Source organism: Pipistrellus hanaki (genome assembly GCF_964339955.1).
Source record: "Pipistrellus hanaki genome assembly, chromosome: 1".
Lineage (NCBI taxonomy): Eukaryota > Metazoa > Chordata > Mammalia > Chiroptera > Vespertilionidae > Pipistrellus > Pipistrellus hanaki.
The window spans coordinates 50,057,473-50,076,704 of NC_140503.1; the positions used below are offsets into that span (position 1 = coordinate 50,057,473).

Consider the following 19,232-nt stretch of genomic DNA (forward strand, 5'->3'; position numbering starts at 1 on the left):
GATTGATTTTTAAGAGAGGGGGAAGGGGAGAGAAAGATTTGTTGTTCCACATATCTGTGCATTCATTGGTTGGTTCCTGTATGTGTCCTGACTGGGGATCAAACCCCAAACCTTGGCATATGGGGACAACACTCTAACCAACTGAGCTACCCAGCCAGGGCCCGAGTCTTTTAGAGGCCTCTACTCTAGAAGCTGGGTTAGAACCCCAAGCTTCTTTGTTTAAAGTACCATGAGTTAAGAATCCAGGAGCTTCACAGTAGACTGAAACCCTTTCTCATATCCCTGCTGACTATGTACTCCACCACCATGGCACTATCTCTGTCCACTTCCTTCCTTTATAAAATTTTTTTTTATTGTCTAAAGTTTTACATATGTCTCCTTCCCCCTGCCCCCCATTAACCCCCACCGCCAACCCCTCAGCCATCCCCACCCCAGGCAAGCACTTCCTTTCTTGTAGGAATTATTTTACTAGGGATAATTTAGAACTTCATGTAACTTCCCCAAGCTGGCTCCTCAAAGACAGCATGCAGATACCTCAGAAAATTAAAAGTAGAACTACCATATTGGTCTGCTCTTAATAAGAGATTATCAAAGACTTTTCTTTACCTTTTAAATAATCCTCCTAGGAAATAAAGATACTGTGTTTTATCAGAACAACTTCCTGTGCTTTATGTTAACTTTTATTGTGTCCTTAATTACCTAAGATAATCAAGTCCTCTCATTTTTAAAAAATTAGCTTTTTGTTGTTGTTGTTGTTGTGTAATCTCTTATATTTACTATTGAATTTTTTTTTTGAGGGAGAAACATTAATTTGTTGATCCACTTATTTATGCATTCACTGGTTGATTCTTGTATGTGCCCTGGCTGGGCATTGAGACTCAAACCACAACGTTGGTGTATTGGGATGATGTTCTAACCAACTGAGCTGCCTGACCAGGGCCTAGTTTTTGTTTACTTATTGTCATTTTGTGAAATAGGTAGCTAAGTGTTGTTTCACAGTGACCCAGGATTATATTTAGTCAAGTATTCAAACGCTTTTAAATTTTGGACAATTTTGCCTTCCCATACTCAAATCCTGAATGAAATCTTGATCTTGAACCGACTTTGAGACTTCTAGATGGCTCTTGGAAAATTTCAAAGGATTTTTAGTTTCATCTTGTAAAAAGATATGCCAAAAAATAATTAGGTTTACTAGTCTTTGATATATTCATTTACATGAAAAGCATTGTCAAATGAGAGATGCTTTAACCTTCTTTAGGTTGTATTTGTTGTTGTTGTTTTATATATTTTTTAATTGATTTTTTACAGAGAGGAAGGGAGAGGAATAGAGAGTCAGAAACATTACTCAGCTGCCTCCTGCACACCTCCTACTGGGGATGTGCTCGCAACCAAGGTACATGTCCTTGACCCGAAACGAACCTGGGACCCTTCAGTCCACAGGCTGACACTCTATCCACTGAGCCAAACTGGTTAGGGCTGTTGTTGTTGTTTTTAAATAAGGTTGTATTTGTATGAATAAAATGTTAATATAAATATTTCAGAAATCATATAAAATTTGTCAATACTTTTACTGTCCATGGTATGTTTTAGTATAATGTCATTAGTCATAATTCCAGTTATTTTATTTATCATTATTATTTTTTGTTAATTTTCACCTGAGGACAATTTTTTCATTGACTTTTAGAGCGAGTGGAAGGGGAGGAGAGAGACAGAGAAAGAGAGAAAGACAGAGAGAAAAGAAAAAAACAAACAAACCTGATCTGAGAGAGACACATCGATTGGTTGCCTCCTGCATCGGACTGTGGATCGTGATTGCAACCCAGATATGTGCCCAGGAATCAAACTTGAGACTCTTCGGTCCATAGGCCAACACTCTAACCAGTGAGCAACACCAGCCAGGACTCCAGTTATTTTAAAGGTTGTATGACACAGAAATAGCCAAATCCCCTTGTCAATTGAAACATTTTTATAATGAATTATCATCACATCTTTAACCATAGTTATTTTAAGTCTTTTAGATCAGTAGATAATTTTTATTTTACTCTGATTTTTCTCTGAAAGAACATGCAATCAACTATAGGCCAGAGTGCTTCATCTTGAACAAAAAGAGACTTGTGTTTCTGAGAATCATGGAAAGGTGTATGACAGACCTCTGGGATACAGGCTTCTGATGGGATTCCTAAAATAACTCTGAGGCCAGACCATTTGACTAAGAAGGAATTTCCAGAACCCTAGTGAAGAAGATGATGGATTCATAAAACTAACCCAAGAACAAGCAGAATAAGAATTAATTGCATGAGACTCAACAAACTGATGGAGTATGACTATGGCTTTAGTCTGGAATATTGGTGCTAGGTTTAATGGACCCCTTTCCCTTTTCTCTTAAGTTATAACTCAGAACCACTTAGTAGATAATACTTTTGTGAACAGAAATGCAACATTTATTTATTTCTCTCCCTTCCCGATCTCTCCAGCATTTAGGAACTCTTATTGAGTGTTCTCATTTTAATGGCAATATAGTTATTTGCATAAGTTCAATAAAAATCTATCCTCCTTGAAATTGGAAATATCCTACATAATAAAAGGCTAATATGCAAATGGACGGAACGGCAGAATGACCAGTCTCTATGACACACACTGACCACTAAGGGACAGATGCTGAACACAGGAGCTTCCCCCTGCTGGTCAGTGCACTCCCTCATGGCTGGTGAGCCCAGTGGTGGTGGCAGGAGCCTCTCCCACCTCCCCTCCATGGCAGCAATAAGAACCCCTTTAGAGATGTCTGTGGGGAGTGGGCCTCCGCTGGCAGTCAGATATCTCCAGAGGAGTCCCAGTCTGCAAGAGGTGCCCCCTCCCTTCCACCCCGTGCACGAATGTCACGCATGGGCCTCTAGTTGGTTATATAACCAAGGCATTGAGGAGATGGCATATTTGAGGATGATGTGCACAGAATCAGATATGACCAGACAGTTTTAAGGAACTAAGGCTGACTATGGAGCCAATGCTTAGAAAGCCCTTTTAGGAAAACAGGGCTGGTAACTGGCTTACAGGCTCCCAGCCTTACTGGTGAGTAAGGAAGGTCACTTACTGGCTAGCCCCGGAAGCTAAGGGTATTTTAGGTACCTAGAGAAGAGAAAAATTCACCCAGATTTGCATTTCAAATCTGGTGGCTTGGCTTCCTAGTTTTGAGCAGCTCTTAAAAGTCTAATTTGATTTTCCACCCTTTTGCCCACTCCACCTAACACCCGCCCCTCTCCCCCCGCTGCCCCTTTCCCTCTGGCTACGATTTCTTATGAAAAGTTCTAACAAAGTAAACTTTCAAACGTTTGTGTGGTCAATTACTATTTTTGCTGCACTCATGTAAGTAATAGGACAGATCTAATGAGACCATACTTATTTTATAAGCAAAAATAATCTAATTTTTAAAATTGATTTTAGAGAGAGGAAGGGAGAGGGAGAAAGAGATAGAAACATCAATGATGGGAAAAAAGCATTGATCAGACGCCTCCTGCGCTTCCCCTACTGGGAATTGAGCCCACAACCTGGGCATGTGACTTGACCAGAAATTGAAGTGTGATCTACTGGTTAACAGTCCAGTGCTTAACCACTGAGCCATACCAGCGGGCTAACTTTGATTCACTTTGATATAAAAAGGGTGAGTGTAGAGAAAATGTTATGCATCAGTGGAATACTCTAACACACTTTTGTGGATTATTTTTGTGGTTTTGTTACCTACTTACAAATTGGACTAAATGTTGCCATCTTGCATATTTTGTCAGTCCTTACAAAATTCTAAATTCTTCTGATTTCCTCCAATATCTGGCTTTAACTCCCCACATTAACATTTCCAATCTTTCCCTCACTTTCCTAACTTGGTGTTTCTGAAAACTAAAACCTTATTGCCCAGATCTTATGGGGACGACAGAAACCTTCATGCCTGGAGCTGTTATTGTGTAGGCCACTCAGGAACTTTCCTGAAAGTTTTTGATCTTCCATGCTCTGCTCTGGGAAATAACCATGACCTTGACGCTAATGTTTATGCCATCACCCATGGCGTTCAAACCGCAAAGGAATCTGTCAGGTTGCCACTACTGTTCTCACTCTACCCTCGAAGGATGCTTCAAGTCCAATATCTAACATCTTCTCGAACTCTGGACTCAGAAAACTGGATTTATAGGCAGCTCCAATCTTTATTTTTCTATTTTGTTTAAATAGAGATTCTCATTCTTAAAGGTCTGATGATTTGCATGATCCAGTCCCAACAGATGGCTTATCTAATCCTTCATGAACAAAAGGAGACTGAACAAGAAATGGATTTATATCATTCAGAGGAAAGAAGAATATCTCTCTTTCCTTAACAAGAAGAAGGACTGACAAATCCTCAGGCCTCCATCTTGGCCATGTCCGGTCTTCAGCATGCCTACCTCAGATTTAACAAGAATCCTGCTAAGTAAGTTTAGTGAGATTCCCCTTAACAACTGATATCTGATCACCCTCGTTATCTGGTCACGTGTCTCATCCCCCCACCTTTGATGTGTACATCCTTGACCTGCCTTTGGCAGGAATCCTGTTGAAAAAGAATCCCACTATTCTTGATGTCTCCTCTTAGTAATTTTCCATCCACTGACCTCTCGCTCTGCCTCTTGGCCTGTTGTATTGGGAGTTGAGCCCAACTTCTCTCTCCCATTGCAATAGAGTCGGATCCTGTTGCAATGGTCTTGGATAGAACCTTCTTTACCATTTTAACAGGTGTCACAAAAATTTTTTCAGACACATCAGACAAAAGGGGTTTCTTAATCAGTAAATAAACCACAAGAGAGATGAGAATCAGCGTCTCCCCTTTAAAGGTTATTTTGTCCTATCTCCTACCCAGTTTTGGAATCCCCATCCCCTTGTTTTTGGCTGCCTAACGCATTTCATGGTAATCACTAATTCATCACATGGAACTGAATAAGAACCATTTAATATGATTATCTTCTCCATTAAAGCTGTCATCATAATTAGAGCTGCAGCAAACTGTTTGCCAGGAATTATCATTTCTGCCAAGAAAAACTTGGGTGTCATTTTAGAAAAATTCTTCGGAGGGGGAGGAGATCAGGACCATCTGTGTTGGGATCCAAAGCTGAACAACGAGAAATAGAGCCCCTTTTCCTCTGCTATCTGCCAACCTCTGGCCAGCTCTTCGGCTGGACCTTGCCAGAGACTTTAGAATGATTCAGCTTTCAGGAGAGTCCAAAGAGCACGCCCTGGCAGGGAATGACAGCCTTGGAAAAGGCACCTGTGAAGGAGAGTAAAAAGGCAGCGGCAAATAAAAATTAGGCCTTCGTGCATAAGGCTCCCTAAAAGTTGTTCCAAATGGTTTTGTTTTGCCACCCCGCTGTTTCCAGGGCAACCACCTAAGCCAGGACAGAAGTAGAAGGAGGCATGAGGCTGGAATGGGACCACCCACTGCAGCTCTCATTTTATCCTGATGGCAGGAACCTTTACACCGACTCCGAGTGCTTGTGAGGCCTCTCGCTGTGAATCGCTGGAATAACATTTTACCCTGATGGAAGTGTGTCACAGGCTGCTGCGCCCACAGCCCCACATACCGGAGTGTTCTTAAATGGAAGCAAATATCCCTGGGGAATTTTCTCTGCACCACTAGCTCAGCTTGGTCGCACAGTTTTAGATTACACACTGTAAATTATAGATAAAGTGCATTATGCTAATTTCCTCCTGCATGTCTTTTAGTTATTTTTAGGGAGGAAAAAATGTCTTTGACACTCAGCTGCTCAGGTAAATGTTTAAAAGGAAGAGAAAAATGAAACCAAGGCAGAGGCTTGATGCTCTAGACTGAAACTGCGACCACCTCCCAGCCGGGCACTGTGTCATCAGCACGGCTTTTAGCGGCAGATCGTGGCAGAATCCCTGTCCTGGGTGTCGGTGGATTTGGTTGTGTCTCCAAGTTCTGCAACTTTCTGGATATGTGACTTTGGAGGAATTCATTTCATTTTCCTAAGTCTTCGTTTCCTCATCTAGGAAACGAGAAGTGTTCAACGAGATCTCTGAGGTGTCTTACATTTATCACTCTCTATGACACGCCGCTAAACGTGGTAAAGTACCCTCAAATCACGTAGAGCAGATTACACTGACTAGCTTTAAAAGAATGAATAAACTTGCCCTTTAAGCATTAAAAATTTTCAGTAAACTAAAAAAAGGCTGCCTTTCCAGCACACACCCCCCAAAATGTCAGTATCCTTACAAGGCTTCAACCCACATTCTTTTTAAAAAATATATGTTTTATTGATTTTTTTTACAGAGAGGAAGAGAGAGGGATAGAGAGTTAGAAACATCGATGAGAGAGAATCATCCATCAGCTGCCTCTTGCACACCCCCTACTGGGAATGTGTCCGCAACCAAGGTACATGCCCTTGACCAGAATCGAACCTGAGACCTTTCTGTCCCCAGGCTGATGCTCTATCCACTGAGCATTCTTTATGATCTCTGACTGCACTGGGTTGTTGATTTTTTTCACTGGTTGTGCTGGGTATCTCCTTTTGCTCCTCAAGTTGACTCTCCATTGTTTTCCACCATGGGAGGTTGTCATTTAAGGACTACAACCTACACTGTGGTCACCTTACTTCCTGGTGGGCCCAAGGAATTGACGAGATTGAAAAGAGGGCAGTGTGAGGTCACCGTGATTTAGTGGCATCCCTCAACCAAAGGTCACGGCTTCTGGAATGCAACCTCTCTACAAATCTGACTCAGGTTTCCCTAACAGCCCTTAGTCAGTCCAGGCTGCTCCTACAAAGTGCGATGGCTTATGAACAACAAAAATGTATTTCTCATGCTCATGGCGGCTGGAGGTCTGAGATTAGCATATGTCAGATTAGGCGTCTGACAAGGGCCCACTTTCTGGTTGCAGACCACCAAATTTTCTCTGTAAACGCACGTGATAGGAGAAGGGTTAGAGAGATTTGTGGAGTCTTTTTTATAAGGGCACCAATCCCATTCATGAGGGCCCTACCCTCATGACCTAAGCACCTCCCAAAGCGTCCATATCCTATTACCACCATATTGGGGTTGCAGTGGTCTTCAGCCCCTTGAGTGTGGCTCTTCCACAAAATACCATGGCCTGGGTGAGTCTATTTTAAAGAAGTGGCATTAGAAGGAGTTTAAATTTAAAAAACTTGGCTCTCAAAAGAAATTTCAATTGTTGTACTGTTGATATTTGGCTCTGTTGACCAATGAGTTTGCCAACCACTGGGAGATTGGAATTTGAATGCGTTCAGTCCGTAACAGGCTGTCTCCTGCTACCTTCACATCTAGGGCCACGGCATAAGCCCTGTGGTTCTCTTCCCTCTCTGCAGGTCTTTGAAAATTGGTATTTGTTCAAGTCGCCCCAGATGATCCCATTTGAATGAGTCATCTAGAACTTGCCTGTACCCTGACTGATACACTCAGTTTCTTGAGACACAAGTATGACACAATTGAAAACATGGTGCTTAGAAGTCCTAAGACTTCAGTATATTGACTTACCTCGAATACATACTTTCTCCTCTCCCTCCTTTAATTGTGACTCAGAAAAGATAAGAGTTTCTATGCGGTGCTACTTGGGTATGTGGTACGTGACCTCTGTGTATGCTTGTATTACACAGAATTCAGAAGCTGATCCTAGAAACCCTGTCTAGTAGTTTAAGCAGGAAACATTGGTTCAGGGAATCCGATGTTCAGCGTTAGCAGGGCTGGAGGAGTAGGCTCTGGGTTGGGCCTCTAGTAATGACTTCAGGACACCAGCACAGAGCTGACAAGTCTAGAGAACTCTCTCTCTGCAACAACCAGGAAGCTGGGGGGAATCAAGGAGTCCTGTGCCACCTGCCAGTTCCGAGATCACACTACTTTTGCCACAATTCAGGAACCAGAAAGTTGTAGCTTCCATTATTGGCCCAAACCATGTGAACCTGATTTGTACCATCAAAATGAAGGCCTGCCTTCCTTCCTACTCGACTCAATTTTAAATTCAGTTTTCACACAAGTACATCTATTTGATGGAGTCTAAATCATATTCCTACTTGCAAATGAGCCTGGGAAATGTCACTTTTAGCTTCCCAGACACTGTTGTAGGAGAAGCCACACTACAAGGAGATTGGGATGAATTCTGAGCAAGACAATCCTTTCTGTCACAAGATTATTTCTGAAAGCATGTTTCAAACAGCATACAAAAAAAAAACAACAACAAAAAACACACGAACCTTGTAGAGCTTTTAACAAAGAGACTAGAATTTAAATCTCTGCTCTAGGATTTATTAGCTGCCTGACCATTTGCAGGATGCAATAAATATTGTATTACTGGATCTCTTTTTCATCTGTACAATGGGAATAATAATGTTTACTTCCCAGAATTGTCATTAATTTATCAGATTCAATACTGTTAATTAGCATAATTGATTTTTACTGATTATTATACTAATACCAGAAATATTAATAGTTGGAAGTCACAGAAGTCTAATTGATTGATTAAATGAAAAAAAAAATTCATTGAGAGATATGTGGCAGGTCACAAAATTACCAGGAGGGCTAGAGAGCCAGGCTCAAGGCTGAACTTCCGGAACAATGCCTCGAAGCAGGCATCAGAACTAGCCTGAGGAGATTGCTGCTGCCTCCACAGCCCCCTCCCAGCACTCAGTGCTGCATTTTCCACAGCCAGCAGGAATTTTACTGACGCAGGTGCTATTACTAGCTCGGTTATCAGAAACTCAACAGTGCCACCTCTGAAGGCCAAGGACAATGGTGTCACTCTTACTGGCAAAAATGGATTCCCACAGCATTTCTTCTTCACATTAGTCTCTTCCCAAAGGACGTTTCACAGAGGTATCTGGGGTGTGGGCCTAGATCACATACTTGCACTCAGCTACAAAGAGGGCCAGGGAAGCACGATTTCTGACTTTTAACTTGGGGAACAAGGAAACTCTCTAACCAAAGGCAGAGTTACAAAGTACTGGGCTCGAGACAAATACCCACAATGCCTCCCCCGAATGGCTAAGTCCTGGGGAGGCCGGAGACAATGTGAATTTAATTATTGGGAGACAGAGTCTGAATGGCATTCTTGGGTCATCCATCTACTTACCTTCTGTTCACGGAGGGCAGGGCATTTTGCATGATCACTTACCAGGACTGGAAAGGGAATTATTTCAAGATGTTCTTAGCAGAAAAAGATGGAGTGAACTCCAGACAGGCAACATTTAAAGATGTTCATTATTTTCTTACAGTGTGCTAAGCACTTAGTTTCTCTAGATCCAAAGATAAATAATGATGTTGGCTAACATTTATTAATCATTTCATTGGTGCCAGGAATTTCCTATGCATTATTTCAGGTTTTCTTTATAATAAATCCTGTAAAGTAGATACTCTTATTTCTTAGGTTAGTATTATTGATTTAATTATGTGCACCACCCTTAAATTCACACGTTGAAGTCCTAACCCCAGCACCTCAGAATGTGACTTTATTTTGAAATAGGGTCATTGCAGATGTAATTAGCTAAGATGACATCATTAGAATGGGCCCTAATGCAATATGACCGGTGTCTTTAGAAAAAAGGGAAATTTGGACACAGACTTGCACACAGGGAGAGTGCCATGTGAAGATGAAGGCAGTGATTGAAGTGCTGTTTCTATAAGTTAAGGAACAGCAGAGGTTGCCAGCAAACCACCAGAAGGGGGGAAAGTGTGGAGCAGATTCTTCCTCTCAACCCTATCAACCCCTCCGTCTTGGGTTCCTAGCCTCCAGAACTGTGAAACAATAAAATTCTACAGCTCATGCTCCTTTATTATAGCAGCCCTTGAAACTAATGCAGTCCAGCTTCTTAGACGCAGAGCCCAAGATGGAATTCTTATGCAGGAGACTTAATGAAGGAATACCTTTCGAGGCTTCTCCTATGTTTTCCAAGATGAGCACAACAATATTTCTGGTCCCATATGCTCTTCATATTTCTTCTCAAATTCCCACTCCTCCATCAAGAAGTGAAGTATTTGAGCCCTAGCCGGTTTGGCTCAATGGGTAGAGTGTTGGCCTGCAGATCAAAGGGTCACGGGTTCAATTCTGGTCAAGGGCACGTATCTCGGTTGCAGGCTCCTCCCGCCCTGGACCTTGGTTGGGGCACGTGCAGGTGGTAACCAATCAATGTGTTTCTCTCACATTGATATTTGTCTCTGTCTTTCCCTCTCTCTCTTCCACTGTTATCATAAAAATCATTAGAAAACATCCTCAGGTGAGGATTTGAAATAACAAATAAATAAATAATAAATAAATAAGTAAGTAAATAATAAATAAATAAGACGTGAAGTAATTGAACTTTGGAGGACCTTATGAGTGTCTTGACTAATAGACCAAGGCAGAAGTAACACTGTGTAACTTCCAAGTTTAGGTCACAAAAAGCCACCATGATTTGAAGAAGCCAAAGTTAGCCCATTCAGAAAAACCACATACAGAGAGACTGAGGGCCACAGTGGATGGTTTGTATCCACTGCTATACATGTGAGTAATAAGACTCCAGATAATTCCAGTTCCCAACCTTCAAGTCCTCCCTCTCACAAATCTAATGAAAAAGAGACAAGCCACTCCCACAAAGTTCCTGGCCCACAGAATCCATGAGCATAATAAACTGTTGCTGTAAGCCATTAAGTTTTGGGGTAGTTTATATTGTAGCCATAGTTAACTGGGAATACATGGGTAGCTGTAACAAAACTTTAAACTTGTAGAGGCCAGTGTGGCTCAATGGTTGAGTGTCCACCTATGAACCAGGAGGTCACGGTTTGATTCCCGGTCAGGGCACATGCCTGAGTTGCAGGCTTGATCCCCAGGAGGAGGTCTGCAGGAGGCAGCCAATTGATGATTCTCTCTCATCATAGATGTTTTTATCTCTTCCTCTTCCTTCCTCTCTGAAATCAATAAAAACATTTTAAAATTAAATTTAAAAAATAATAAAATTGTAGAATTGGGGGGGGGGAGGGGGGGCGTCCCTCAGCCCAGCCTGCACCCTCTCCAATTTAGGACCCTTTGAGGGATGTCTGACTGCCCAGGGATCAGGCCTTAACGGGTAGTCGGACATCCTTCTCACAATCCAGGACTGCCGGCTCCCAACTACTTGCCTGTCTTTCTGATTGCCCCTAACCGCTTCTGTCTGCCAGCCTAATCACCCCCTAACCACTCTCCTGCCAGCCTGATTGATGCCTAACTGCTCCCCTGCCAGCCTATTTTCCCTTAACTGCCCTTCCCTGCAGGCCTGGTCTCCCCCAGCTTCCCTCCCTTGCAGGTCTGGTCCCTCTTAACTGCCCTCCCTTGCAGACCTGGTCCCTACCCACTGCCCTCCCCTGCTGGCCTGATTGCCCACAACTGCCCTCCCTTGCAGGCTTAGTCCCTCCCAACTTCCCTCCCTGCTGGCCATCTTGTGGTGGCCATCTTGTGTCCACATGGGGGCAGGATCTTTGACCACATGGGGGCAGCCATCTTGTGTGTTGGAGTGATGGTCAATCTGCATATTACTCTTTTATTAGATAGGATAGAGGCCTGGTGCATGGGTGGGGCCAGCTGGTTTGCTCTGAAGGGTGTCCCGGATCAGGATGGGGGTTCCCTTAGGGCATAAGGCAGCCTGGGAAAGGGGCCATACTTCCCAGCAACCCCAGTGGACGCCCTGGTATCTGGGGTTTATTTATCTTCTACAAGTAAAACTTTGTAGCCTAGAGTGGAGCCAAGCCTTCTGCTCACTCCGTGGCCACAGCCATTTCTTTTGAGACTTATGTGTCTTCTATAATTGAAACTTTGTAGCCTGGAGCGGAGGCCTGGGCCAGCAAGGGCAGGTGGAAAGCTTGGCTTCCTCCATCACCTGGGAAACCCAAGTTTCACTCCTACTCTCCTGGCTTCAACCATCTTGGTTGGGTTTATTTACATATTTGCTCCTGATTGGCTGGTGGGCATGGCTTGTGGGTGTAGTGAGGGTATGGTCAATTTACATATTACTTTCTTATTAGATAGGATAGATAGCTCATTCAAAGTCCAGATTGATTGATGGTATATTTTCATTTGACCATTATTGAAAACAACACAAACTGTTGTTCCACTAAGTATATAATTAATTTTGTTTTATTTATGAAACTCTCATTAAAGCAATGATATGGTTAGCTTAACCATTCTATACACATCTGTTTTCTCTGGTGTGAGGATGGAATACTAGGAAAGAAAATTTGATTCAGAAATATCACTTCTTAAAACTGAAATTCATTTAAAATTGTTTTTTTGGCCATAATGTAAGACCAATTTGTACTATAACAAAATGATTCCAAACTCTTTTTTCCAATAGCTGAGAGAAAGTGACTATTGAAATTTAATCCAACATTAAAATGAAATTGCAAACATCAGTTTTTTTTGTTGCAGCTTTAATTTAGAGGAAAGACTCTGCCAGAAATCCTATTTTTCCCAAATCATTCCATCTACTTCTAATTTAATACAGTGGTAGTATTCTGCCCCCTTTGGTTGAGTTAAGTTAAAAACAAATTTATCTTTTTTAACCTATAAGGATGTTAACTCAGTACTTAATTTATTCTCTAGATAAAATGGTATATGTTTCTAATATATCTATATTTTTAATTTCTCATTTTTAGAAATTGCTTGGATATGACCAGGATAATTCCTCCCACCATAGCTTTAAAATAAATTTTATTAACCCATTTTCATTTTGTAAGGGAACTACTGATAATCACTGTGACTTTCTGCTTCTTTTCAAATGCAATTCAAATTATTTGAGAAAGTGTGAAGTCAACTGAAACTTACTATGCTAAGGATGTTTCCTTCTCCTTGACTTTTAATTAATTTATTCAACAACAACAAAAATAAAGCACCAACTATGTGATTAGTGAAGAAAAAGAATTTCTCATATGTAGCTTATAGAAGTGAGAGAGACAGACTTTTATGAGAGAATCTCACAAATAAATGTATAATTTCTATATTTCCAAGTAGCAAAACTTGCTCTTTTTCATGCTTTGAGAGTGATTAACAAGGATCTGGTCTGTTTGAAGACCCATGAAAGGCACTTGAACTAAATTAAAGAATAAGTAGGATAAGAAACATAACACTGAGGCCAAGAGGATTTCAGAAAGAAGGAATGGCATTAGCAGAAGTTAAAGGTCAGTCTCTGTGGCTCAAACCCAGGGAGCAAATGTAAATGTATTTCAAGTTATAGTAAGGACTTTCGCCTTTATTCCATGTGCAATGCTGTACATTAACTTGGATCGATATCAGCTAAGAATCTTTCAGCTGCAAGTGATGAAAAATCCTGTCTAACACACCTTAGCACCTACCCTCACCCACCTCCAAATCATCGGCTTACGCAGTGGTAAAGTTCAGAGGTCAGACGCTCTCCAAGCACAGCTTTGTCCATAGGAGGAGGCTGTCTTCATGCCCCAGCTCTGATTCTCTGGGGTCCCTTGACTCTTCTCTCATCCTTTTTCCAGCTTAATCTTCAGTCTGGTTCTCATCTTGGTCATAAGAGCCAATGTCCCTGATTGTATTCACTCAAATTAATGCACACCTTGAACCAATTCTTTTGGCTAGAGGAATGCAGTACTTCCAGTGAATTAGGTATTGGTTAAGTGTCCTCTCAAACAATCTCTGTGGCTAGAGAAGAGTATACCAGTTAAGGCATCCATAACTCTGGAGCTAGAGGTTGGGGTAATCCTAAACTACCTGGGAAAGTGGTTTCCTAAAGTAAATTTAGGATATCTACCATAGGGAGGGTAGAAACTTTCTGGACAGAAATCATTAGATGTCCAATACTTTTGAAGAGTTTTAAGCAGGGTAAGAATAGAGGAAGTAACATAAACAGATACAGATAGAAGAGAGAGAGAGAGAGAGAGAGAGAGAGAGAGAGAGAGAGAGAGAGAGAGAGAGAGAGAGAGAGAGGATGGCCTTCAGAGTAGAAATGGATTAAAATGAAATGGCTGGGAACAAGAATGCACACAGGGAAGGCCAATTTATAGGTTGGAATAATAGTCCAGTGTGATGATAGCTTAAACAAAGGAAGTGGCAGCAGAGTCGGGAATAAGCAGAAAGATTCAAGAGACATTTAGAAAATAAAACAAACACAACTTGGTGATTAATTGGATATGGATGAAGTGAGGACAAATAAATTGTTAAAGATAACCCCAGGTTTCTGACTTACACATAAAGCGGATAAATGGTGCTGACATTATACAGATAGGGGTATTAAAAGAAAACCAGCTTTGAGAGATTCAGTCTCAATTTCAGATTACTTTCAGTTCTTTTTAAGATATCCAAGTGGAATTGGCCAGAAGATACTTAGGTTAATTCAAGTATGTTTATTAAAGGCTTTGGGACAAATCACCTTTCATACTTGGCTACATTTCCCTAACACCCTCCCTATTACAAAAAAGTACAGTACCCCCCCCCCCTTATCCATGGACGATATGTTTCAAGACCCCCAATGGAAGCCTGAAACATGGGTAGTACCGAGTCCTATGTAAGCTGTATTTTCTCCTATGCATTATGGATGAAAAAGGGGCCGCTCTGAAACCTGACAAGCTCAGGGGAGGCCTGTGTGGCAGCTTTACAAACTCAGATACCTAAAGTAACTACATAGGATGGTCTGAAGTTAAAACTCCTAACTAAACGTGAGTCATGGTGGGTAGTCATGTCCTAGACCAGTATCTTCCCTGACAGAGGTCAATTGTTGCCTTAAATGAGCCTGTCTGTTGTCTTTTTTGCACCTATGAAAACATACTTAGGCTGGTTTGTTTTAAGAAACAGCAGATGTGGGGAGAGCTCTGAAAACCAAGTAGAAGGTACCCTTTGTAAAATACATCCACATTTGTAAGGAAAAAAATCTCCTTTTATAAGGGTTTCTCCCTGGCTTCACCAAGAAGAGGGAGGTGACTTATCTCTAGAAATATTTACCAAGGCAGAAGACAAAGACTTAAATCTGCACAGCAACTTTACCTTTGTTTTCTATGCTTTTCCTGATAACCTCCCATAACTGATTTCCCCAACCCCAACATCTTCTTTTGTCCTCACCTGAATGTCTGAATTTTTATAAAAATGTATTTGAGTGAAAAAGAGGATGTAATTGGAAGCAAGATCTCAACAGTCTAAGATAAGAGAAACAACAGTTTGCAGTTATTTTATGCACACGAAAGTGGGAGGAACCAAGGCAAGGATTAGATTCCAGGGTAGTTAAGGTTATGTGTTCTTTTGAGGTTGGTTATGCTTTAGAAGGAGGGGTCTGAAAAGAGGCATTTCAAAACCGTGTTAACCTAGTTGCGCAGAAACAATGGACAGGGCATGCTTAAGGCAAAAATGAACCTTGTACTAAAGAAGTTATATGCCTGGAGTGTGACTACCCACCATGACCTGCCCAGTTAGGAATTTATAATCAGACTAGAGGCTCGGTGCACAAAATTCATGCACAGGAGAGGTCCCCTCAGCCCAGCCTGCACCCTCTCCAATCCAGGACATTCCTCTCACAATCCAGTACCGCTGGCTCCTAACTGCTCACCTGTCTGCCTATCTGATCACCCCTAGCTGGCCTGCCTGCCAGCTTGATCACCCCAACTGCCTCTTCCTGCTGACCTGATCACCCCTAACTGCTCCCCTCTGCCGGGCTGGTCACCCCTCCCTGCTCACCTCCTTCCCCCCACTGGCCAGGTTGCCCCTCACTGCCCCCGTCTGCCAGCCTGGTTGCCCCACACAGGCTGCTGCTCATTCATTTGGTTGTTCCTCACTACCCCCTCCCGCCCCCTTGCCAGCCTGGTTGCTCCATTCAGTCTGTTGGGTCCTCTGTTTGGTTGTTTCGGATGTGATGACCCCTGGCTCTTTAATATATATATATATATATATATATATATATATATATATATATATATATATATATATATATATCTGTGTGTGTGTGTGTGTGTGTGTGTGTGTGTGTGTGTATGATAGATAGATAGATAGATAGATAGATAGATAGATAGATAGATACCAGGAAGGGTGGGTCTACCCTGGCATGGTCTGGAATCTGGGGGTTCTTGACTTTGTGCAGGAAAGATTTTATGATCTAAGTCCAGGTGATTTTGAGAGTATGTTTATTAAAACTGAGGACAGTGGAACAAAGGAAGGGCTTAAGATGGAAGAGGCAAGATCACAGCAAGAGGAGTGAGCCTAGGCTGAGCTGCCTATATGCAGTAAAGGAAGTCACAGTAAGAGAAGTGAGCCATCCTGGACTGTGTGGACTCAGGAAACAAGGCACAGAAGTGAAAGGAGGGCCCTTAGAATAGGTGCAGGGGGTTAGCCTGGGACAAGCTACTGCTACCTGCTACTTTTAGAGCTTAGGAGGAAAAAGCAAAGATGCACACCTGAGAAAAAGAAGGTAGGAGGAAAGCTTAGGCATGGTCAAAGGAGAGCGCACACTGGGTCCTGTGTCTTAAGGATTTTTGGTGTGTTTTTTTTTCCTGCTTCCTAAAGGCAGGAATTTTAGGGGAGGACTCAATCAGAACATTCATCTGCTTTCCAGGTGTGTTCTTTGATATGCTGATACACCAAAATGAGCACATATAAGTATTAGGGTCATTCTCTGGTCAGTTTCACCTTCAAATAATGTCACTGGAAAGAAACCAGAACCAAGGTGGGCTTGTCCCAGCTCATTCTGGAATGTGTAAAACATTTGATCCTAAGAGTCCTTTGTTAGGGAAGATAAGACCTTGAGGTTTATTAGCTGGCTATAAATTGCTGGGCCTTGTTAGATTATCTGTCTCAGTTTCCCCATTCCACCTGCCAAGGAATTTTCCTAGCTTTTTACTTACTTCCCTAAAGATCACCTTGTAAGGTTACTTTGAACCACACCCCCTACAGAGCAATAACTCAGATATGCAGCAAGCTATAACATTTTTCGTTTGTATGTGTGCATTCTATGATGTTCACACGATTATCTTACACAAAACTGCCTAACAACACCTTTCTCAGAAAGTATCATTAAGTGGCGGATGACTTTACTTCCAGTTTAAATATCAAAGGAAACACATCTCTTTGGATCTACTAATACCTATCATGACATTTGAGCATTTCTTAGGTTGAGTGGGGAGTGTGCAAGAGGCAGCTGATCGATGACTCTCTCTCATCAATGTTTCTAACTCTCTATCCCTCTCTCTTCCTCTCTATGAAAAATCAATAAAATATATTTTTTTTTTAAAAAGAAGAATGTTGTAGATTAACCAGTGATAGCAATGATGTAACAACTATGTCACTGCAAGTTGTGAGGATACTTAGTTATTTGTAGGTTTAGACACACAAAAGCTGTTTATGAAGCTCTGTATTGCAGTTATACAAATATTTTTTTTTTATCAACCCTAATCCAAATAAAAGCGAGAAAAAAAATCAAGAAACTGCAATCATTATTTCCTTCCTTCAAGGTTTAGTCCAAACATCTGTGTAGGCAGCTGGGAACAGGGGGATGAGCAGAGGCTGTGGTGGGCTGGTGGAGTTAGAGCCTGAGCAGTCCATGTGGGGAGGTGACATTCTGGACCAACGTGCCAGAGCGTGAGTGGCATGAGAAGGGTGCTCACATGGAGGGATGGCAGCAGCAATGGGAAAGTGTTGCACACAGGACTATTAAACAAGCAAGTGAATCTAGTTGACCCTTGAAGAATATGGGGGTTATGGGCACCAAGCCCCTGTATAGTTGAAAATCTGTGTAGAACTTTTGACTCCCCCAAAACATAACAACGGTCCCTTAATATCCATGGGGGATTTGTTCCAAGACTCCTGAGCACGCCAAAATTTGTAGATGCTTATTGAAGTAGAATAATGCATTGCTGGCCCTGCACACCTACAGTTTCCTAACTGTGGGTGGAAAATTCTGTTTTCAGTCCATATTTGGTTGAATCTGTGGATGTGAAGCTCAGAGATATGAAGTGTTGACTGTATATTTATTGAAAAAACAAAAGCAAAAACACACATAACTACATAAGTGGACCTGCACAGTTTAAACCTGTATTGTTCAAGGGTCAACTATATATTGAAAATAATGGTTGCCCAGGTTCTCATTGTTGGAAAAGGCAAGTATGAATGAGAAAACTAGAATGAACCTTGTGTTTTGGGATTCGACAGTACCAATGAACTCATGGATTTCTATAGGTGGGCGGGTACTTAGATAGAGGGATGGAAAGATATGATTGTAAATCCTACATAATAAAGAAGTAATATGCAATTGACCTCATGTCATCACAAGATGGCTGCTCCATGTCTTCAAAATATAGCCGCCCCCATGTTGTCACAAGATGGCCACCCCCCATATCATCACAAGATGGCCACCCCCATGACATCACAAGATGACCATCCCCATGTTGTCATAAGATGACCACCCCCACATTGTCACAAGGTGGCAGGCAGGGGAGGGCAGTTGGGGTTGTCCAGGCCTGCAGGGGAGAGCAGTTGGGAGCAATTGGGCTGGCAGTGGAGGGCAGTTGGGGGTGATCTGGCTTGCAGGTAAAAGCAGTTAGAGGCAATCAAGCAGACAGGCAGGCGAGCGGTTAAGAGCCAGCAGTCCTGGATTGTGAGAGGGATGTCCGACTGCCGGTTTAGGCCTGATTCTGGGATCAGGCCTAAACCGGCAGTCAGACATCACCGAAGGGGTCCCAGATTGGAAAGAGTGCAGGCTGGGCTGAGAGACAACCCCCTCTCATGCACGAATTTTGTTTGTTTACATATTGTCTATAGTTGCTTTTGAGTTGAAACAGTATTTTGAGTAGTTGTGACAGGAATTGTATGGTCTACAGAGTCTAAAAATACCTATTTGGCCCTTTACAAAAAAGTTTGCCAAGCTTTATTTTAAGCCATTAAGTTGGGGTGGTTCGTTATGCAGCAGTAGATAACGCAAACACTCCCTTTAGAGCAGAAGAGCAGTCAAGTCCTTGCTTGAACTATAATTAATTTCTGTAATTTCATGTACACATGTTGAAGCCTGTGAAGGCATTTAATTTTATCTAGACTGACATCTGTTTTTATATAAATAACAATGTCATTTTTCTAAATAGAATATGTTAATAATGCTGGGTACAATATCCACTTTCTTTATACAAAGCATTGTTTGAATTTAATAACCAGATAAAATCCAATATGGTTCTTTTCCTCCCTCAGAAAATGTTTTATTTAAAAATTATTCATGCTAAAGTGATTTTTAACTTGATGTCAGAAATGAGCCTTA

The 19,232-nt window shown here is 41.8% G+C and overlaps 1 long non-coding RNA gene across 2 annotated transcripts in view; it reads left to right on the plus strand.

The window, feature by feature from the left end:
- The window catches only part of LOC311620653, a 47,491-nt gene extending 41,393 nt beyond the window's left edge, over positions 1–6,098 (plus strand). Inside the window, exons 4-5 of one of the 2 annotated variants that reach the window (XR_014794725.1) lie at positions 4,234–4,450; positions 5,388–6,098. This is a non-coding gene — a long non-coding RNA (uncharacterized lncRNA). The remainder of the gene's footprint in view (positions 1–4,233; positions 4,451–5,387) is intronic. The other variant, XR_014794726.1, reaches the window with a different exon arrangement.
- The last annotated feature ends 13,134 nt before the right edge of the window (positions 6,099–19,232 follow it).